General features: G+C 44.0%; 1 pseudogene; it reads left to right on the plus strand.

Moving 5' to 3' along the window:
* Window positions 1-1,358: 1,358 nt before the first annotated feature.
* LOC134609414 (C-C chemokine receptor type 5-like) lies at window positions 1,359-22,473 on the plus strand (annotated as a pseudogene).
* Window positions 22,474-24,234: the final 1,761 nt, after the last annotated feature.

Raw genomic sequence — 24,234 nt, forward strand, 5'->3', positions numbered from 1 at the left:
AAAAAAGATGCTACACATGCAAGAGCACGGCGACGAATCCCACGGGGCACAGACAGAGCCGGCTCCCGAAACACCGCAAGCAAGCCACGGGGCAACAATGGGGAAACAGAAGGGAAAGGAACCAGGGACTTACCTACACTAGGTGTCGGATGAAGCACCCACTGCACCGCCGCACACGGGCCCTCTTAGCCTGGACTGTTCCTAGCCCACGTGGTAATGAAACACCCGGACTCAGAGACCTCATGTATATTTTATGCAAACTGCACTCCCATGCTAGCATTAATAGATATCTAACGTAATAGGTCTGACCATACCTGTACCCAGCGGTTTCATAGCATAATATTACTATGCTTTAGTCTGCAACCAAATGCCGTTCTGTTTTACGATGTGTTCCTGCTATTACTGTATATTTTATTTTTATTTCGTCTAATCTTACTGCTCTAGAATACTCTTACGAGGCTGCCATTAGGTGTGCATAACATGCCAGTCTGTTTTCTACCCGACTTGTTAGCACTCCATGTTACACACAACAGTCTCATGTAACGAATAGCTCACGCCTAGCGCCTATACGATTAGCGAGCAACCGAAACGTCTGTATATACCTACCTGCATATAATCTCGGAGCATACCTAACTCTAGGGCATGCCAGGCATATCTGCCCCATTAAACTGCGACTAACCTATGTCTAGAAAGCCCTGCAAATCTTGTTATTCCACCATAGTTGAATTTAATCTCAATAGACACATGACCCCAGCCTGATTGTATACTAACATAAAAAAAATGTGCTGATACTTCAACGCCATGATTGTAAAAATAATACTGTTATATCTATCGTTAATGCTGTTGTGGCAATGTCAATACTTTGTTAACCCGTGCACAAAGAAAAATAAAGATTTAAAAAAAAAAAAGAATAAAAAAAAAAAAAGAACTCCAATCAGTTTTAATGCTGAACTGAGCAAGTGCAACAGCTGCTTTTGCAGAAAATTACTTGTTATAATCAAAAAAACACAATCCCGAGTACTTATGCCCGAGGTCAACCAGCTTGTGCAAGTACAATTCGAACTCTTCACATCTTTGGGGAAAAATTGAACATATTACATCCTTAAACAACCCAAAAGCCAATATAAACTCTGGGATAGATAGATTTTTGTTAAGCCTAGTTTCTCGTGTCTTCATTACAACCGACAAGTCTCCAATTGAGTATGACTTGTTGTCAATGACATCCTGTGATGCTATGGGCCGAGATGTCCTTTCTCAGCGTCAAAGGAACTACATGGGCTGGCGTGATTATGGTACTGGTGGAGGTTGAGTGCTGGTTAGCAACCATAAGAGCATTACCCTGTACTCCAACACTCGCAATGGGGATAACAGGAGGAACAGCAGAAGAAGAGAAAGTACCAAAAATCGTAGCAGCTTCCAATACCCCAAGCCTAGTAGCAATGGTGCTGGTTAGTAGCAATAGAGGAGGTCAAATTAGTAATTAAGGAGTGCTGGTTGGCCAAACTGGGTTGAACAATCCCTTCATGACTAGGACCAGGGGTTTTAAAGTCTGTCTGAGACCTTAACAGTCTAAACAATTCAGCCTTCCTAGCCGTGGCTGGGTAGACTATACTTTTCCTCTTTAATTTGGCTGTGAACTTCGGGATAGTCCATCATCTTAATGAACTAGGACTTGCTGAATCTCCTTGCCTGGAGGGGGAATCGTTCCTAGTCAGTTGTCACTTTGAATGGACTTGTTTGACATTCTAGGTAGGAAGAATAGACAACGTGTAACATAGTGTTAATGATGGGTGAAGCAAAAATGGTGGACTGGCAGTAGCTAATGCCAAGTGGCGAAATTGTATTACCAGGAGGAATTTGGTGAAACCTAGCTAGGTGCCAAGTAGCGAGAGAGGCTTTAACTGTGAATTGGCAAGCGGGTGTAAATACCCTCTAGCGTCATGCCAGGGAGAATGCCGTAGGTGATAGATCATTGATAAACAATAAGGTTGGGCGTGACAGGTGAGCAGGGCCTGACTGGCCCACTGGGGTACCGGGAAATTTCCCGGTGGGCCACCGCACCTGGGGCCAGGCAGACAGCACAAATCATGAGGCACGTGTAATTTAAATTATTTTCCTCTCAGACTCTGCCAGCTCTGTCACAAATCATGAGGCACGTGTAATTTAAATTATTTTCCTCTCAGACTCTGCCAGCTCTGTCATCTCCCTGCACTATTTACCTAAATTTCGGTCGCATGTCCCACCTCTGAATGCAAGCCCCGTCTCCTGAATGGAAGTTCTGCCGCCATCACACAAGCTCCGCCCCCACACACACGTTGCTGACCTCTCTGGGAGGAAGAGGTCACACAATGGCAATTTCACCCACCAGTGCCAGGTAAGCTTCAGCCATGGCTGTGTGTGTGTGTGTGTGTGTGTGTGTGTGTGTGTGCCTGATAGTGAGTCAACTTATGTGTGTGTGTGTCTGCCAGTGAGTCAACTTATGTGTGTGTGTGTGGCTGCTAGTGAGTGAGTTGTGTGTGTGTGTGTGTGTGTGCCTGATAGTGAGTAAACTTGTGTGTGTGTCTGATAGTCAGTGAGTTGTGTGTGTATTTGTGTCTGCTGTGAGGTGTTTGTGTGTGTATGTGGCTGCTAGTCAGGGAGTTGTGTATGTGTGTGTGTTTGTGTCTGCTAGTGAGGTATTTGTGTGTGTGTGTGTGCCTGCACCTAATAGTGAGTGAACTAGTGTGTGTGTGTGTGTTTGTGGGTGGCTGCTAGTCAGTGAGTTGTGTGTGTGTATGGCTGCTAGTGAGTGAGGTGTGTGTGTGTGTGTGCCTGATAGTGAGTAAATGTGTGTATGTGTGTCTGCTAGTCAGTGAGTTACGTGTGTGTGGCTGCTAGTGAATGAGATGTGTGTGTGTGTGGCTGCTAGTGAGTGAACTTGTGTGTGTTGGTGGCTGCTAGTGAGTGAGTTGTGTGTGTGTGTGTGTGGCTGCTAGTAAGGGAACCTGTGTGTGTGTGTGTGTGTGTGTCGCTGCTAGTGAGTGAGCGTGTATGTGTGTGCCTGCTAGTGAGTGAGCTTGTTTGTGTGTGTGTCACTGCTAGTGAGTGAGCTTAAATGTGTGTGTCTGCCTGCTAGTGAGGGAGCTTGTTTGAGTGTGTGACTGCTAGTGAGTGAGCATACACAAAGCACCCTAACACATACAGCACCCTCAAACACACAGCACACAAACAACACACACACAGCACCCACACACATACAGCACCCACACACACACAGCACACACACACACAACACACAGCACACAAACAGCACCCACACACACAGCACCTACACACGCACAGCACACATACAGCACACACACAGCACCCTCACAAACACACACACACACACACAGCACCCTTACAAACACACAGCACCCTCACACACAACACCCTCACACACAGCACACTAACAGTACCCTCACCCACACAGCACACAAGCAGCACACTCACACACAAACAGCACCCTCACACACAGCACACTAACGGCACCCTCACAAACACACGACACCCACACACTGTGATGTAGAATTATTAAAAACCTTTATTAAACCTGTATTGAATTGTTGTACTAACTCCATTTTAACTTCATTACATGACAAGATTTAGAATACTGAATAGAGAATGTATTTTCTAGAAGAATATGACTAACACCGGAATTATCAAGTTCCTGTAATATGAAACAATGTATTTTATAGCTAATAATTGTGTTACTGGAAGGCTCTCCCAGCCAGAGGCCAGTCATGGCGTCCAGGAGGTCACCACTCCCATCATCCCGTCAGTAATGACCGAAATGTAGCTGACCACGGTCACCATCCCCATCCAATCTTAAATGCTGTGGGGTTTTTGTATTTTGTGTTAGCCATTAGATGGCAGAAGCCCACCCTAGTAGAGGGATGGGGTTTTGTATTGAGTTTCACTGAGAGTATTACTAAATGTTGTGTTTTTGTGTCTCTTTGCTTTTGCAATAATTGTAATGCAACTATCCTTCTGTTTTGTTACTGTCCTTCCAGCAGTGACATGGTTAAATCGTATGCCTGAAGATTCTCCTGCCTGTCTCTCTCTCCCCTTCCCTCCCCCTCCTTCTCTCTCTCTCTCTCTCTGGCTTCTGGCCGGAGGGGAGGGGGGGGGGGACATGCTTGCTCTCTATCTCTCTCTCTTGCTTCTGGTCTCCGTGTGTGGAGGTTCAGGGGGAGGGGGGGGGGGTTGCATGCTTGCAACTCAGATTTGTTTCTTCCGTAGAGTTATTCAGAAAATACTGAGTTGGCAATGGAAGTTTTTGCAAGAAAATATTCTAATTGTGTATTTTGCTATTTACATAGGAGTGATGTGTCGTATAAGAGGTTTCTAGGGTTTGTATATTGTTATTGTTGTTGCCATTTATATGACGCCAACAGATTCCATAGCGTTATATATATTTATTGTGTTTTGTGATAAGGCAGTGAGGATCGTGGGGGAGACTAGCTAATATTTGGACGTGTTAAGTGATTAATGGCTGGTGAATAATGGGGGAGATTGATTGCATTCCGTGAGTTTATTTTGCATCATGTTATTTCAAAGTATAGAGACAGCTTTACGGGCTGTTGAATGTATAATATTCACAATTTGTCTTATTTAATCCGTCAAGTCTGTCCATAGTTTGGTATTTCATTTTGCTGAACAGAATGTTGCTTCTCTGATTTATTTTATTAGGCTATAATTTAGTGTAAAGCTGAAATGCCCTAAAAGAAAATGGCCCCTAGAACAAAAGGAGGTTGTCCTTAAGTGACATCAGTCCTGGCTCCTGCCCTCACTCTGCCCTTACCATGTCAGTGAGGTCATATCCGCCCATATATCGTGTCATGCTCATTCTATCTTAAGACATGCTGTCTTCCTTAAATCCCACATATTATGAACAGGAAAGTTATAATTACAAAAGGGGAAAGCCAGAGAGTTTCAATAATTTAATTTAATGGTAATACAATTAAGGATTGGTCTCAAAATGTTTTGATCTAATTGAAAAGGAACCAGTAAACATTATAAGCCTAACTATTAAATAATGGACAAGGTGGGAGTGTGTTCCAATCTGTCTTTGTTGGATAATGTTTGCCTCCAAGATTAAAGACTGACTAACATAATTTTTGTTCTAAGCCCAGATATTTTATTATTGCATATGCATAGAAGTTGAGACTTTGGGCATTATAATGTATTGATTCTAGATCTGTTACTAGCAGCAAGTGCTTTACATAGAAACATGGAATGTGACGGCAGATAAGAACCATTCGGCCCATCTAGTCTGCCCCGTTTTATAAATACTTTCATTAGTCCCTGGCATTATCTTATAGTTAGGATAGCCTTATGCCTATCCCACGCATGCTTAAACTCTTTTACTGTGTTAACCTCTACCACTTCAGTTGGAAGGCTATTCCATGCATCCACTACCCTCTCAGTAAAGTAATACTTCCTGATATTATTTTTAAACCTTTGTCCCTCTATTTTAAGACTATGTCCCCTTGTTGTGGTAGTTTTCCTTCTTTTAAATATAGTCTCCACTTTTACTGTGTTGTTTCCTTTTATGTATTTAAATGCCTTTATCATATTTCCCCTGTCTCGTCTTTCCACCAAGCTATACATGTTAAGATCCTTTAACCTTTCCTGGTAAGTTTTATCCTACAATCCATGAACCAGTTTAGTATCCCTTCTTTGAACTCTCTCTAAGGTATCCATATCCTTCTGAGGATATGGTCTCCAGTACTGTATACAGTACTCCAAGTGAGGTCTCACCAGTGTTCTGTACAATGGCATGAGCATTTCCCTCTTTCTACTGCTAATACTTCTCCCTATGCAACCAAGCATTCTGCTAGCATTTCCTGCTGCTCTATTACCTTGTACATTGTCATTAACAGCCAGAAACTGGAAAACAAGAAAGGTGAATTAATGTATAGCTATTTATAAAGCTTAACAAAATCTCCATTATCCTTTCCATTTATTTCACAGAAGACAATGTTATTTGTCTAGTTTGTATGCTTTAAAAAAAAAAAAAATACATTGTCAGTGAAGAAGTAGAATAAGTTTTATCCCATTTGCGAGACATACAATTGTGATAATGTATATTTGTGATATAAGTAAGAATTACATTTTGAGATGTTAGATATAAATAAATAAAATAAAGAACGAGAGTCAGGGATAGCGTCTGTCTCCACGGGCACAAGTCTGGTGTGGGAGATGTAGTGGGTTAGCCACTGCGGGGCACCCACGGAGTGAAGCGTTCGAGGCCTGAAGAAACTTCTACAATCACCATGTAGATCCTATCCACAGATATCAAGCTTCTGAAGAATGACAAGCAGCTGCTGACCCTGAAGAAATACAAAGCTGGAAAACAGAAAGGGGCAACCCTTGAAGACAGGCTGTACTCCAACACTCTCAAGTTCTGTTTACCCAAAAACATGTACTGGACAGTGGGCCCATGGATTTTTATACCTATCCAAGACCCTCATGAACTCTTTGATCTCTAAATACTCTGAAGCACCTAGATTTACTCCTCTAATCATCAAGTTACTGCCGATCCTGTGTCATTTGTGCCAAGGACAGCTCCGACAGAAGAGGAGAAGAATCCTAAGCACCTAGCTAACTCTCACTATCCCTTACAAGAATCCAAGTGACTATATCCAGGTGCCAAAGAGCTGCCGGGTCAAATATGCACTAGTTATAATAGACATTTTGTCAGGATGGCCAGAAGCCTAGCTGGTCATCAATGTGACAACCAAGACCATATACCCAATAATGCATTGTGAAAGTTGCAGAGATCACTCAGTGGATTCACTGTTTCAGATTCAAGACTCTCTCTGCAACATGGGAAGTAACATTTGTTGATTTTGACAAACCTTTGACTCTAAAGGAGAAATGACTTGTTAGAAAACAAAAAGATATCAACAAGTAGGTGTTTGATGGCCATAATAATGCCTGACCACCTGCCATCGATGGAAAGCTGAGGACCCCAAAAGGAGACCTCGTGGGGCTAAAGAAATTCAAACGCCAAGCTTCTTCAGGATTATCTGCCCATCCTGAGTTTGTGGTGATATTAATATTGACTAAATGATCCGAGTCCACCTACACTGATGTAGCGTGGGACAGGTTTAATACTATGATGAATAAGCAAATGTGCCCTAGCCAAGGTTATTATGTCCATATACATAATACATGACAAGGTACTCTTGACACACCACATCCATGCTTCAGCACACGAAGAGGAGCACCCCTCTAAAGGGAAGTTTGACACATATGTACATATATATTGATGCCATAGGTGTGCCAAGGGGGGGTACCAGATGATTTCACAGTTAAAGGAAAGTTTGAGTCCATTTTCCCAACCGTCACTGCTAATAATAATATTTTGATTTGCATTTATTATATCTATTGCAACCAACAACGTTTTGTCAACTACACCAGAGATGCCCTCCAGGGCTTGGCCGAACAGTTGCAGGCCACATCGCGGATGACCTTCCAGAACAGAATGGCCTTAGACATGATTCTAGCTGAGAAGGGGGGTGTATGTAAAATACTACCTGTCACCATGACTTGTTGTGCCTATACTCCAGATAACACAGGTCCATATGGTAATGTAAACTTGTCTATTTTATGATGTCCCTCTGAAGAACTAAGAAGACTTTAAGAACCGTTACTTCATAGGGTTTTGTGCCTTTGGGCTAACATGTCTTCTGGAACTAACCAATAAAGTTTATCTTTTTTTTTAGAATCTAACATTTCATAGGGGGGACTGATGTAGAATTATTAAAAACCTTTATTAAACCTGTATTGAATTTTTGTACTAACTCCATTTTAACTTCATTACATGACAAGATTTCCTAACAGCATTTAGAATACTGAATAGAGAATGTATTTTCTAGAAGAATATGACTGACACCGGAATTATCAAGTTCCTGTAATATGAAACAATGTATTTTATAGCTAGGCCATGAGAAAGCTGCACTAATGAAATGTTCTTTCATAAAAAAGACCCTGAACCTGACCCCGAGTCTGACATCACTAACTACCCAAAATGGCTAGCTGCCAAATTCCCCCTCCCATCGAGAGAGCCTCGTGCTAAAGAGCAATGGCGACTGAATCTCGTCTCATCCTTGTCAGAAATTACGACATCCCATGATGGGAGGATGCCCCACTAGCCACTCAAATCCCTAAGCCAATTACTAATACAGATGGGAGGGCATTTAACTTACCACTTAATACATAGACCAATTAATGATGTTTATTTGTTGTTATCCTGATATTCAATGATGATGTAATTTTGCTCTTATAAGGGTCTGCGAGCCCGCATTTAACCAGATGCCATTACATTTTCTGAAGTTATTTTAACCTGAACTGCATGTGTCAGTGTGAATTTACTTCTGCGTATACGCAATTTAATCATCTCAGATTTGGACAGGAACAGATAGTCATTCAAACATATTTGTTTGCTTAAAATAATCTATGTCAACAGCACACAAACAGCACCCTTACACACACAGTACCCTCACACACACACACATCACACAAACAGCACCTTCACACACACACAGCACCCTCACACAGCACACTAACAGGACCCTAACAAACACACACACACAAACACCCTCACACACACACAGCACACTACCAGCACCCTCAGACGGCACACAAACAGTACCCTCACACACAAACAGCACCCTCACAAACACACACACACAAACACCCTCACGCACACATCACACTAACAGCACCCTCACACACAGCACCCTTACACCACCCTCACATAGCACACTAACAGCACACACACACACAGCAGTGTATATATATATGTGTATATATATACATACATAGACACGCAGCGTGTGTTTGTTCTTTAGGGTGCACACCCTAATGCAATAGGCTGTGCGCTCCTATGCATGATGCCTTTGAATTTGACTGTAAAAGGTGTAGGAGCTATGACAGACCCCTTGAACCAAATATTCCTGACTAAAGAAAACATACCTCTATCAGCAATTTAAACTAATTCAGACATAAAGCACAATATTTGACAAAGTAATTACATAGACTGGCCACAAGGTGGCGATATTAGCTTAAACAACCTCTTATACAAATCTCTTATACGAATGGCTGAAATTCAGCTGAAATGAGGAGAATGAAAGCAAAAGCCCTTTCTGTGTATTTTAAGACTGCTTGTAAAGAGGCGAAATTAAAATGCCGAACGCGGCACGAAATTGCAAGATTCATGCGAGCAGTGTTATTGTGAGTAGTTAAAACTGCCGAATGAACCCGTTCGGTGAAACGAAAGCCGACACGCGGCAAGTTTAGAAATTTAGCAACGCTGGAACTGAAGTGCAGGTAAGGGGAGGAGGTCTGGATTTAAATAAGCTGGACAACTCCTCCCACAGTTACTGGCTGATGCCTTTACTTATATCCAATTTGTTTGTTTTTCTGGGCTCCAATTAACTTTCTAATTGTAAAAATGTGAATAAAAAATTACTTGCATAATACTGTTTTTTTAAATTACCGTTGGTTTGGTTTATCTTTGCTAACTTTAGTATTTTTGTTTTGTTCCTAAACAGGAGATGAATCAAACAACTGTAATTGAAAATGGATTAATGACTACAAATTACGGTTCATATGAAAATAGACTATGTCAAAAAGTAGATATTTTAAAAATGCCAGGCAGATTTATTGCGCCATTATACATAATAATTGGTTGTGTTAGAAATGCTCTTGTTATTTTAATTCTAATCAAGTACATAAAGCTCAGAAGTGTTACCGATGTCTATCTCCTCAACCTGGCAATATCTGATTTAATTTTGGTTTTCTCTTTGCCATTTTGGGCATATTTCTTGGTATATGAATGGGATTTTAGACACGTTTTCTGCAAAATACTAGATGGCATATATCTAATTGGATTTTATGGTGCAAGTTTTTTATTATATTTCTTACTTTATACAGATATTTTGCAATAGTTCATGCTGTGTTCGCAATGAAAACCAGGACTATCAAATTTGGTGCCATTACTAGTGTTGTTTTGTGGGTGTTGCCATTTTAGCCTCTCTACCTGGTTTCATCTTCAACACAGCTGAAAGACAACTTTATGATACATGTAGTCCGTATTACCCTGGAAAAATCTGGAAGTATCTTACTAATGAACATATTGGGGCTTGTAATTCCTTTAGTCATTGTGATATTTTGCTACACAAACATAATACTCACGTTGCTGAAATGTAGAAATGAGAAAAAGAATTATAAAGCTGTAAAGCTTATTTTTTACATTTTTGTGTGTGTTTTACTCTTTTGGATGCCATACAATGTTGTTCTCATTTTGATTGCTTTTGAAGATTCATACCTTCTGAACACATGTGAAATTAGTAAGAGGTTGGACAAGGCAATCCAATGGACAGGATCAATTTCTTTTTTTTTACTGTTGTCTTAACTAGTGATGTCACGAAAATTTTCGGTTCGCGAATGGCGAACGCGAACTTCCGCAAACGTTCGCGAACCGGGCGAACCGCCATAGACTTCAATGGGCAGGCGAATTTTAAAACCCACAGGGACTCTTTCTGGCCACAATAGTAATGGAAAAGTTGTTTCAAGGGGACTGTGGCATGCCGGAGGGGGATCCATGGCAAAACTCCCATGGAAAATTACACAGTTGATGCAGAGTCTGGTTTTAATCCATAAAGGGCATAAATCACCTAACATTCCTAAATCACAATGGATATGGATTGACACCTGACATATGACATATTGACACCTTGACATATGGATTGACACCTGTCCTCAGAGACCCTGATACACACTGACACAGAGCACAATAGGGACTGTTCCCCCTACATAGGGTCACTTGGCAGATATGGATTGACACCTGTCCTCAGAGACCCTGATACACACTGACACAGAGCAGAATAGGGACTGTTCCCCCTACATAGGGTCACTTGGCAGATATGGATTGACACCTGTCCTCAGGGACCCTGATACACACTGACACAGAGCAGAATAGGGACTGTTCCCCCTACATAGGGTCACTTGGCAGATATGGATTGACACCTATCCTAAGGATCCCTGATACACACTGACAGAGAGCAGAATAGGGACTGTTCCCCCTACATAGGGTCACTTGGCAGATATGGATTGACACCTGTCCTCAGAGACCCCGATACACACTGACACAGAGCAGAATAGGGACTGTTCCCCCTACATAGGGTCACTTGGCAGATATGGATTGACACCTGTCCTCAGAGACCCTGATACACACTGACACAGAGCAGAATAGGGACTGTTCCCCCTACATAGGGTCACTTGGCAGATATGGATTGACACCTGTCCTCAGAGACCCTGATACACACTGACACAGAGCAGAATAGGGACTCTTCCTCCTACATAGGGTCACCATTTTTAGCCCAAGGCAGCTTGGCCTTTTTTAGTCGAATGTATCACCCACTATCAGTCCCTTCGGGATCCATCCCTCAATCATCTTAAAAGGAAACTCCAGTGCCAGGAAAACGATCCGTTTTCCTGGCACTGCAGGTTCCCTCTCCCTCCCACCCACCAATCCCCAGTTGCTAAAGGGGTGAAAACCCCTTCAGTCACTTACCTGAGGCAGCGGCGATGTCCCTCGCCACTGTCTCCTCCTCCGCGCCGCTCCTCCTACTGGCTCGGTCGGCCGGTGGGCAAGACTAATCCCGTCCACCGGCCGAGGAGACCTAATGCGCATGCGCGGCAATTCCGCGCATGCGCATTAGGTCTCCCCATAGGAAAGCATTGAAAACGAATTTCAAAGCTTTTCTATGGGGATTTGAGCGACGCTGGAGGTCCTCACACAGCGTGAGGACGTCCAGCGACGCTCTAGCACAGGTTTCCTGTGCTATGGACCAGGAAGAGATCTCTAGTGGCTGTCTAGTAGACAGCCACTAGAGGTGGAGTTAACCCTGCAAGGTAATTATTGCAGTTTATAAAAAACTGCAATAATTACACTTACAGGGTTAGGAGTAGTGGGAGTTGGCCACTCCAATGAGCAGAAGTGGTCTGGGTGCCTACAATAAAGGTGAGGTAATCTAGACTTTTTTGACCTAGGCGACTTCTCTTGTAAGTGACAATACCTCCTGCTGCACTGAAGGTCCTTTCTGACAGGACACTTGAAGCGGGGCAGGCCAGAAGTTCTATCGCAAATTGGGATAGCTCAGGCCACAGGTCAAGCCTGCACACCCAGTAGTCAAGGGGTTCATCGCTCCTCAGAGTGTCGATATCTGCAGTAAAGGCGAGGTAGTCTGCTACCTGTCGGTCGAGTCGTTCTCTGAGGGTGGATCCCGAAGGGCTGTGGCAATGCGTAGGACTTAAAAAGCTCCGGATGTCCTCCATCAACAACACGTCTTTAAAGCGTCCTGTCCTTGCCGGCGTGGTCGTGGGAGGAGGAGGATTACTTTCACCTCTCCCCCTGTTAGATTCCCGTTGTGCTGTGACATCACCCTTATACGCTGGGTAAAGCATACTTTTTAATTTATTTTGCAAATGCTGCATCCTTTCCGCCTTGTTGTAATTTGGTAACATTTCAGCCACTTTCTGCTTATACCGGGGTTCTAGTAGCGTGGACACCCAGTACAGGTCGTTCTCCTTCAGCCTTTTTATACGAGGGTCCCTCAACAGGCACGACAGCATGAAAGACCCCATTTGCACAAGGTTTGATGCCGAGCTACTCATTTCCCGTTCCTCCTCCTCAGTGATCTCAATGAAGGTATGTTCTTCCCCCCAGCCACGTACAACACCACGGGTACCAGATAGGTGACAACGAGCACCCTGGGATGCCTGTTGTGGTTGGTCTTCCTCCTCCTCCTCAAAGCCACATTCCTCCTCTGACTCCTCTTCCTCACAATCCTCTTCCAGCATTGCCGCAGGTCCAGCAAGCGATGCTGATAAGGCTGTTTCTGGTGATGATGGTGACCACAACTCTTCCTTTTCCTCTTCACGCTCATCTACGGCCTGATCCAGCACTCTTCGCAGGGCATGCTCCAGGAAGAAAACAAATGGTATGATGTCGCTGATGGTGCCTTCGGTGCGACTGACTAGGTTTGTCACCTCCTCAAAAGGACGTATGAGCCTACAGGCATTGCGCATGAGCGTCCAATAACGTGGCAACAAAATTCCCAGCTCCCCAGAGGCTGTCCTAGCACCCCGGTCATACAAATATTAATTACCGGCTTTTTCTTGTTGAAGCAGGCGGTCGAACATTAGGAGTGTTGAATTCCAACGTGTCGGGCTGTCACAAATCAAGCGCCTCACTGGCATGTTGTTTCGCCGCTGGATATCTGCAAAGTGCGCCATGGCCATGTAGGAACGCCTGAAATGGCCACACACCTTCCTGACCTGCTTCAGGACGTCCTGTAAGCCTGTGTACTTACTCAAAGCGTTGTACGATCAGATTACACACATGTGCCATGCACGGCACATGTGTCAACTTGCCCAACTTCAATGCCGCCAACAAATTTGTTCCGTTGTCACAAACCACTTTGCCGATATCCAGTTGCTGCGGAGTCAGACACTTTTCCACCTGTGCGTTCAGGGCGGACAGGAGTGCTTGTCCGGTGTGACTCTCTGCTTTCAAGCAAGTCAAACCCAAGACGGCGTGACACTGCCGTATCCGGGATGTGGAATAGTACCTGGGGAGCTGGGGGGGTGCAGTTGATGTGGAGCAAGACGCAGCAGCAGAAGAGGACTCAGCCGAGGTGGTTATGGAAGAGGATGGAGTAGGAGGAGTAGAGGAGGTGGCAGCAGGCCTGCCTGCAAGTCGTGGCGGTGTCACCAACTCCTCTGCAGAGCCACGCATTCCATGCTTGGCAGCCGTCAGCAGGTTTACACAATGCGCAGTGTAGGTGATATACCTGCCCTGACCATGCTTTGCAGACCAGGTATCAGTGGTCAGATGGACCCTTGCCCCAACACTGTGTGCCAGACATGCCATTACTTCCTTTTGCACAATCGAGTACAGGTTGGGGACTGCCTTTTGTGAAAATAAATTTTGTCCGGGTACCTTCCACTGCGGTGTCCCAATAGCTACAAATTTTTGAACGCCTCAGACTCCACCAGCTTGTATGGTAAAAGCTGGCGGGCTAATAGTTCAGACAGGCCAGCTGTCAGAAGCTGGGCAAGGGGGTGACTTTCTGACATTGGCTTCTTACGCTCAAACATGTCCTTGACAGACACCTGACTGTGGGCAGATGAGCGGGAACTGCTGAAAGCGAGAGACGGAGTGGCGGATGGTTGAGAGGGGGCAAGGAGGACAGCAGTGGTTGACGTGGCTGAAGATGCTGGACCAGGAGGAGGATGGCAGCTTTGAATTTGTGTGCTGCTTGTACTCATGTGTTGATCCCATAGGCGTTTGTGATGTGCGATCATGTGCCTACGCAAAGCAGTTGTACCTAGGTGGGTGTTGGACTTCCCACGACTCAGTTTCTTTTGGCACAGGTTGCAAATGGCATCGCTGTTGTCAGAGGCAGACACACAAAAAAAAAAGCCACACTGCTGAGCTCTGCAATGACGGCATTCTGGTGGTGGACACAGCATGCGTTGATTGGCGTGCTGTCGGGCTGACCCCGGGTGCCGATGCATGCTGTCTGACTGTGCCACTAGCTCCTTGCGACAACCTCCCCCTGCTTCCAACTCGTCTCCTCCTCCTCTCTGTCTCCCCATCTGAACTTTCGCCCTGTTCTTCTTCTTGCCGAGCGGGCACCCACGTGACATCCATGGACGCATCGTCATCATCAACCGCTTCGCTTGTATCTGACAACTCAGAAAAGGAAGCAGCAGCGGGTACAACATCATCATCATCACACCGTACCTCCATGTGTTTAATGCTGCCTGCCTGAGACATATCCCTGTTATCTACATCCTCTAGCAATAATGGTTGCGCATCACTCATTTCTTCAAACGGGTGTGTGAATAACTCCTCTGACATACCAAGTAAAGCGGCTGTGGTGCTAGTTTTGGTGGTGGCGGCAGGCGGGTGAGTGGTATCTTGAGAGGTGTCTGAAGCTAAGCTGGAGGAGGATGGTGCGTCAAGGTTCCGAGCGGAGGCTGTACAAGATTGGGTGTCCTGTGTTAGAGAGTCAACTATGTCCTCAGAACTTTTCAAGTTCAGGGTACGTGGCTTCTGAAAACTGGGCATTATTCTAGGGCAAAAGGGAATCACAGCACCACGACCACGACGGCCCCTGCGGGGTGGCCTGCCTCTGCCTGTCATTTTTTTGGGGATTAGTGGTACTATGCGTGCAAGCTACTGTGAGACCAGATATGATTGGCAATGTGAACTGTAACAGTTCTGCAGAGCACACACTGTAGGCCTGACACACCCGCTTGAAGACAAGTAACTGCTATTCAATCTATAACAGTGAAAAAAAAAATTTCTTTGTAAAAGCACGCTATAGAGACACCAGATATGAGTGGCAACTGTCAAAGTACGCTGGCAGGGTTGTGCAGGGCACACGCTTAAGGAAGGCCTGACAGAGCCGCTTGAAGGACACTGACTGGCTGCTATTAGCTTACACTAGAAACCTTTTTTCTTTGTAAAAGCACGCTATAGAGACACCAGATATGAGTGGCAACTGTCAAAGTACGCTGGCAGGGTTGTGCAGGGCACACGCTTAAGGAAGGCCTGACAGAGCCGCTTGAAGGACACTGACTGGCTGCTATTAGCTTACACTAGAAACCTTTTTTCTTTGTAAAAGCACGCTATAGAGACACCAGATATGATTGGCAACTGTCAAAGCACGCTGGCACAGGTCTGCAGAGCACACGCTGAAGGAAGGACTGACAGAGCCGCTTGAAGGACACTGACTGGCTGCTATTAGCTTACACTAGAAACTTTTTTCTTTGTAAAAGCAAGCTATAGAGACACCAGATATGATTGGCAACTGTCAAAGCACGCTGGCACAGGTCTGCAGAGCACACGCTGAAGGAAGGCCTGACAGAGCCGCTTGAAGGACACTGACTGGCTGCTATTAGCTTACACTGGAAACTTTTTTTCTTTGTAAAAGCACGCTATAGAGACACCAGATATGAGTGGCAACTGTCAAAGTACGCTGGCAGGGTTGTGCAGGGCACACGCTGAAGGAAGGCCTGACAGAGCCGCTTGAAGGACACTGACTGGCTGCTATTAGCTTACACTGGAAACCTTTTTTCTTTGTAAAAGCACGCTAAAGAGACACCAGATATGATTGGCAACTGTCAAAGCACGCTGGCACAGGTCTGCAGAGCACACGCTGAAGTAGGCCTGACACCCAGACGCTTGCAGACAACTAACTGCTCTTCTATTACAGTGAAAAAAAATTATTTCTTTTAAATCTAAAGCTTAACCTATTGTAAAAACAGATATGAGTGGTGGCACTGACTGTGCAAATAGGCAAGGCATCCAACCTGACACAGAAGCTGGCAGGCAGGCAACTGCTCTTCTATTACAGTGAAAAAAAATTATTTCTTTTAAATGTAAAGCTTAACCTATTGTTAAAACAGATATGAGTGGTGGCACTGACTGTGCAAATGGGCAAGGCATCCAACCTGACACAGAAGCTGGCAGGCAGGCAGGCAACTGCTCTTCTATTACAGTGAAAAAAAAATATTTATTTTAAATGTAAAGCTTAACCTATTGTTAAAACAGATATGAGTGGTGGCACTGACTGTGCAAATGGGCAAGGCATCCAACCTGACACAGAAGCTGGCAGGCAGGCAACTGCTCTTCTATTACAGTGAAAAAAAAATATTTATTTTAAATGTAAAGCTTAACCTATTGTTAAAACAGATATGAGTGGTGGCACTGACTGTGCAAATGGGCAAGGCATCCAACCTGACACAGAAGCTGGCAGGCAGGCAACTGCTCTTCTATTACAGTGAAAAAAAATATTTCTTTTAAATGTAAAGCTTAACCTATTGTTAAAACAGATATGAGCGGTGGCACTGACTGTGCAAATGGGCAAGGCATCCAACCTGACACAGAAGCTGGCAGGCAGGCAACTGCTCTTCTATTACAGTGAAAAAAAATATTTCTTTTAAATGTAAAGCTTAACCTATTGTTAAAACAGATATGAGTGGTGTCACTGACTGTGCAAATGGGCAAGGCATCCAACCTGACACAGAAGCTGGCAGGTAGGCAACTGCTCTTCTATTACAGTGAAAAAAATTATTTCTTTTAAATGTAAAGCTTAACCTATTGTTAAAACAGATATGAGTGGTGGCACTGACTGTGCAAATGGGCAAGGCATCCAACCTGACACAGAAGCTGGCAGGCAGGCAACTGCTCTTCTATTACAGTGAAAAAAATATTTCTTTTAAATGTAAAGCTTAACCTATTGTTAAAACAGATATGAGTGGTGGCACTGACTGTGCAAATGGGCAAGGCATCCGACCTGACACAGAAGCTGGCAGGCAGGCAACTGCTCTTCTATTACAGTGAAAAAAAAATATTTCTTTTAAATGTAAAGCTTAACCTATTGTTAAAACAGATATGAGTGGTGTCCCTGACTGTGCAAATGGGCAAGGCATCCAACCTGACACAGAAGCTGGCAGGCAGGCAACTGCTCTTCTATTACAGTGAAAAAAAATATTTCTTTTAAATGTAAAGCTTAACCTATTGTTAAAACAGATATGAGTGGTGGCACTGACTGTGCAAATGGGCAAGGCATCCAACCTGACACAGAAGCTGGCAGGCAGGCAACTGCTCTTCTATTACAGTGAAAAAAAAATATTTCTTTTAAATGTAAAGCTTAACCTATTGTTAAAACAGATATGAGTGGTGGCACTGACTGTGCAAATGGGCAAGGCATCCAACCTGACACAGAAGCTGGCAGGCAGGCAACTGCTCTTCTATTACAGTGAAAAAAAAATATTTCTTTTAAATGTAAAGCTTAACCTATTGTTAAAACAGATATGAGTGGTGTCACTGACTGTGCAAATGGGCAAGGCATCCAACCTGACACAGAAGCTGGCAGGCAGGCAACTGCTCTTCTATTACAGTGAAAAAAATTATTTCTTTTAAATGTAAAGCTTAACCTATTGTTAAAACAGATATGAGTGGTGGCACTGACTGTGCAAATGGGCAAGGCATCCAACCTGACACAGAAGCTGGCAGGCAGGCAACTGCTCTTCTATTACAGTGAAAAAAAAAATGATTTCTTTTAAATGTAAAGCTTAACCTATTGTAAAAACAGATATGAGTGGTGGCACTGGGCAAGTAGGCACAGTATCCAATGTGAACCTCACACAGAAGCTGGCAGGCAGGCACCTGCAATTAGATTACACAGGGAAAAAAAAAAAAGCAGCCTGATGTTCTAGCCCTAAAAAGGGCTTTTTGGGGTGCTGTCCTTACAGCAGAGATGAGATTAGTCCTTCAGTATTGTAGTGGACACTGAATACCCTAGCCTAGCTATCAATTTCCCTATCTAATCAGCAGCAGCTAAACTTTCCCTCCTCTCACTAAGCATGCAGCTTCAGAATGAATCGAAAATGGATGCTGGGAGGGAGGTTGGAGGGTGTGGAAGGGAGGGAGTGCTGCTGATTGGCTGGAATGTGTCTGCTGACCGAGAGGCACAGGGTCAAAGTTTTCCCAATGATGACGAATAGGGGGCGGATCGAACTGCGCATGTGTCCGCCCGCCGCGGCGAACGCGAACACGCTAAGTTCGCCAGGAACTGTTCGCCGGCGGACAGTTCGGTACATCACTATCCACCAGTTACAGTGCTGCTGCAGCGTGAGAAGGGAAACGCAGAGCTCCCGACTTTAATTTGAATTGGGGGGGCACAAGGGGGGCACTGCATAATGTAGGGGGGGCCATGGCCCCCTCTGCCCCCCCCCCCTAGTGACGCCACTGCATATCTGTGAAATAATTTACTTTTAAATAGCATTAACAGACAGACGGATAGACAGATAGATAGATCTAATAGTATAAGTTAAAATCTAATAGTATAAGTTAATGTCTTAAATAAAATTTGAACAATGGTTTTATCATAACAAACACAAAGGTGTTAATGACTATTATAAATTCTGTTATTTTGTGTAATATTTTTTCAGGAATGTGATTAGAGAAAAGTAGTATTTTTCCACTGCATCTTAAAGGGACACTATAGTCACCTGAACAACTTCAACTTAATGAGGTTGTTCAGGTGAGAACTATAGCTCCCTGCAGCCTTTCTCATGTAAACACTGTATTTTCTGAGAAAATACAGTGTTTACATTGAAAGCTAGGAACACCTTCAGTTGCAGTCACTCACAGTGAACCAGAGGGACTTTGGTGTTGATGGAGGCATAACATGCCTCAATCCACTCATATCTGCTGTACACGAGCATCCTGTGATTCAGTATCTCCTCCCACTGCATGCAGACCCAGAACTTTTCTCATAGAGATTCATTGATTCAATTAATCTCTATGAGGAGATGCTGATTGGCCAGGGCTGTATTTGAATCAGGCTGGCTCTGCCCCTGATCTGCCTCATTGTCAGTCTCAGCCAATCCTATGGGGAAGCATTGTGATTGGATCAGGCTACAAATTCTGATGATGTCAGCACACTGGTTTTTTTTTTTAGGCAAACAGCATGCAGAGTTACAGCTTTTGGCTTGAATACAGTAAGATTTTTACTATATTTATGGAGGCATGAGGGGCCCTGTGGGGCTAGATGGTGGTTTTAACACTTTAGGGTCAGGAATACATGTAGTTGCACAGGTGACTATAGTGTCCCTTTAATGCAAAAGTTTATTCACTGAATGTTTGGGGCAGGGGAGGTGTTTTTTTTTTTACTTCCAATAGCCTCCTTCCCTCTGCCTCATGTTTTACTTCTAGTTTGTGTTATACACCAAATAAGAAAGAAAACGCTTTACCATAATGTAACTTATGATATACATATGTGCACAATATTTAGTAAAACTTGTCAATTAAAAAATGTTTTTCTTATTTTCTTTATATGACATATTTTGTAGGATCACTCCAAATAACACTGTATTTGCTAAAATGTGAGATAATAGTACACGTATATTGAAGATATAAGAAAGATGAAGAGCAAACAAGCAAATGTTTGCTTAAGAATTATTGACAGACCCAGCAAAACTGTGTGACAATCCAGTACCACACATATTTTCTACATATTCTTTTTTTTTTATCATATTAGGTGTAGATGTCTGGATTGACATAAGTAACAGATGGTATCAATAAGTCAGAGGGCTTTCTTTGTCTGAGAGTCTAGAATGTGCATTGTCCTTATATGGCCAGAGTATTTAAAGGTTCTGGCATCATTATGGTATTAGTTATATAGAATAGTAGTCAAAGGACCACAATGTTTGTTGCATCTCTGCTCTATGACTATGTAGACTCTCTCTCGTTTAGAAGTTCAGCAATTATCTCCTGTTGAACATCAATTATCCTGTAACATCCTTTGTTGTTGTATTATATCTCAGTAACTGTAAGAATAAACTTAAAGAAAACATAAGTCTTATGTGTATTGATGTTTGTTACTGACACACATAACAATTATAATATAGATGTATATAAACAGCTACCCAGCAAGAAGAAAGAAGAAATATATATTACATCATAAGAAGAAGAAATATAATGTATTACAGTAGAACAGGTAAAAGGGAAGAGAGAAGGTCCATTACAACGAGAAAATAGCCTTTGGCTGCTTGAAATTGCAAATTTCATAGATTTTTCTAGCTATTTTCTCCCGTTTATTTTTTGTGCTTTTACAATTAGGTTAGTTTGACATGACCTATGTTTCATAAAACCATGTTGATTATTGCTAATAACAAAGTTCTTCCCAATGAATTCCTGAATATTATCCCCTAATAGCCCTTCAAATATTTTCCCAGCCACAGAAGTTAAGCTCACATAATTTTATCACATGACAGGAGGCTTCATATTTTGCTTTACTCTCTTTACTAAAACTCCATAGCAGTAAAGAAAGTGAATAAATGTTTTAACCAATCAAAATGCAAATAGGGAGTATATTATTTCAGTCAAGAGGCTCCTCCCCCTATTTCTTTACTGCTCCATCGCAGACAGGTCAGAGTTTTTGGCTCTTCCCTATTTTACCTCATGTGAATGTTTTATTTACCTTTTTTCCTCATATATACTATTTTATTATCTAACTTTTTCATTATCTATATAGTTCTGCTATTTTCTGTAGTCTCTAAACCGTTTTTATCCTACTATCTATCCTATGTTTAGTACCACCGGGGTTACTTCACCCTAGTGGTAGTTTACCTCTCTCCTTTCTGCTTGGGTTTTTTCCCTGCATCCTTCTTTTTCCCCACCTTGCCGCCGCTCGGAGGCTCTTTTCCGCCGCGTTTTCCGCGGCCCTATTTCAGCTGCGGCTTCCTTCTCGCGGCGGCCATTTTTAATCCCGCGTCTCGCGAGATTACGCCCGCCATTTTAGGACCGCAGCAAATTGCCGCGAAACCTCAGAACGGCAAGTTCAACGGACACTGCAAGCCTTCTACAGTCTGCTACAAGAGGTCAGTCACACAAGCTGTTTAAAGGCACATCAGGTATTAACCTGTGCCTGACTGGGGTGCTGCCCTATATTGTGCTGCTAAGGAGGTCGCTTTGTGGCCACCTCTGTCATACTGGGTGAGGCCCAGAACACATTTAAAATCCCAACAAGTGGTCTATTTGCCCTGCTGGGGCCTAGTGGTTACACACCTGTTACTAGCCCATTGGGCATTATACAACCTGCTGGGGTGATTATATAAATTGGATTACTATCCTGCTGGAGCTTAATCTCCAACATACCACTACTCATACCCTGCTGGGGTATCATTTTATTACAACCCTGCTGGGGTTATCTGGCTTACATCTGACCAGTTACTATACCGTCTAGACCCTGCTGGGGTACTCGGTTTTATTATTATTATTATTTATTCTAATAACCCTGCTGGGGTTCCGATTGTACTACTATACAAAAATTTACGTTATTGCACCCTGCTGGGGTATCGCATAGCGATATTACTACAGTCTATATCGACTAAAATACAGCAGACTGACCTCTACCACGCCCTGTGCCAATCATATACCCAGACACCATGGAGACCTCTCAAACCACAGATCTCCAAAATATGGTGAACGAGGCCGTTTCTGCCTCAATGGAGAAAGTCCTCTCCAAGATGATGGCCTCTGGTTCCGACAAGAGGAAACCATCTAAAGCCCACCCATCCCGCCATGACTCCGATTCTGATGCACAAGAATCTCACAAAAGCCCTGAAACTCTCACGGGCAAACGCCAGTGGAAAGGCGAAAAAGACCACTCACATAAAAGCAAAAACCCTGCTAAACGCGCTAAACCCATTTCTGCCACCATCACGAATCCTCAACACGACTACTCTTCGGATGAAGAACAGTCCCAAACTAAACCCATGGCCATTTTAGATGAATGGCAAGCGGACGACTCAGACTCCAATGAAGGTGGTTGGGGTTCAGACTCCGGATCCCAATAATTTTTTCCGCAACACACATTCATGGGAGAACCCCAAGACCAAGATAATGCGGAAAACCCGCAAGAGGATGAAGACACCATCCTTGACCCACTGGGACAAAAACTTTTTGACCCAAGAAAAATTAGACACCCTCGCTCAAGCGATTGGACACCACCTGACCACCTAGCGAGGTTTATGCACCTCTGGCTACGAAAGCCCATGGACAAAACGGTCCGCAACCGTTTGAGGTCAGAATGCCCAAGGCCTTTTCTACCCGACCACGTGGCGGACACGCCAGAATTTGACCAAGTGATGACAACTTTTATGTCACGAGGTGGCCGTGACCCACGAAAAGGTGTGGAAAAAGGGTTTAGAGGGGTTCAAGATAAACTTCTGGACTCGGTGGGACCACTATCCAGAATTATGTATTTGGCTGATGATGCCCTAGCCAAAGCCGATCAATTTGACCCTACTATGGTGCGCGAATGGGCGCATGACGTGCGGGAATGGGCACAAAGGTGCTTTTGTTTTGTGGGTAATGCCAATGTCGCCTTATCATCTGAGCGACGCAAAGCAGCACTTCTCCGCATTGACGGGAAATTGGTGGAGTTGGGCACCAAGGAGTTAGGTCCTATGGCACAGGGCAAGCTTTTCGGAGAACAATTTCTTAAAGAATTAAGCAGACATGTTAACGTCTACACATCCCTGAACAAGGCTCAATCATCAATGAGAAGAGTCTTTAGACAAAACCCCTCTAGGGGTGTTTTTGGACGGGCTGGCCGCCAAAGGGGCCGTGCTGCCAGCCGCTTCTGGCCCTCAGGCCCCAGAGCTACAAGACCACAGCCTTTTTACCCAGAGATTGGATACCGACCATCTTCCTACACACGAGGCGCAGACAGAGGTCGCGGACCACGCACTCGAGGCAGAGCACGTTTCTCCTCAGGTAAGCAACCAATTCACTCATGTTTCCCTTCCAATGCATACAGCAGGTCGCATATCTCTTTTCTTCCAGGAATGGACCTCAATATCCGCGGACGCATGGATCCTACAGACAGTACGAGGCTACGTCATAGACTTCGTAGACCAACCCCGACAGACGGAAATACCACGTCCCATCAACTGCTCAAGAACAGACAAATCTCTCATCAACGAAGAACTACAAACCCTATACTCAAAAGGCGCGATAGAACCCGCATCCGAACCTCGAGGTTTCTTCAGCAACATCTTCTTAGTCAAGAAGAAAATGGGCGATCTACGACCAGTCATAAACCTACGACAACTCAACCAATACGTCACTTACAACCATTTCAAGATGGAAGGCATACATCTTTTAAGAGACCTCCTACAAGACAAGGATTGGTTCACGAGACTGGATCTCAAGGACGCGTATCTATCAGTACCCGTCCATCAATCCTGCAGACAATACCTTCGTTTCCATTGGCAAGGCCGTCCCTGGCAATTCACGTGCCTCCCCTTCGGCCTCAGTTCGGCCCCATGGTGTTTCACCAAACTGCTGAAACCCGTGGTTGCACATCTTCGAGCTCAAGGCATTCGTTGCATTATATACCTGGACGACCTCCTTCTGTTCTGCTCAGACAGACTCAGACTGATACAACACACACGCTACACCACGGATCTCCTATCATCCCTGGGCTTCACAGTGAACTTTTAAAAATCAGCTATCTCCCCATCACAAACAGTTCAATTTTTGGGATTCGAGATAGATTCCACCTCCAGCACTCTACGGCTACCGACGGCAAAAATCTCAGCCATTCACAAGGA

This window comes from Pelobates fuscus, chromosome 4 (genome assembly GCF_036172605.1).
Source record: "Pelobates fuscus isolate aPelFus1 chromosome 4, aPelFus1.pri, whole genome shotgun sequence".
Taxonomy (NCBI): domain Eukaryota; kingdom Metazoa; phylum Chordata; class Amphibia; order Anura; family Pelobatidae; genus Pelobates; species Pelobates fuscus.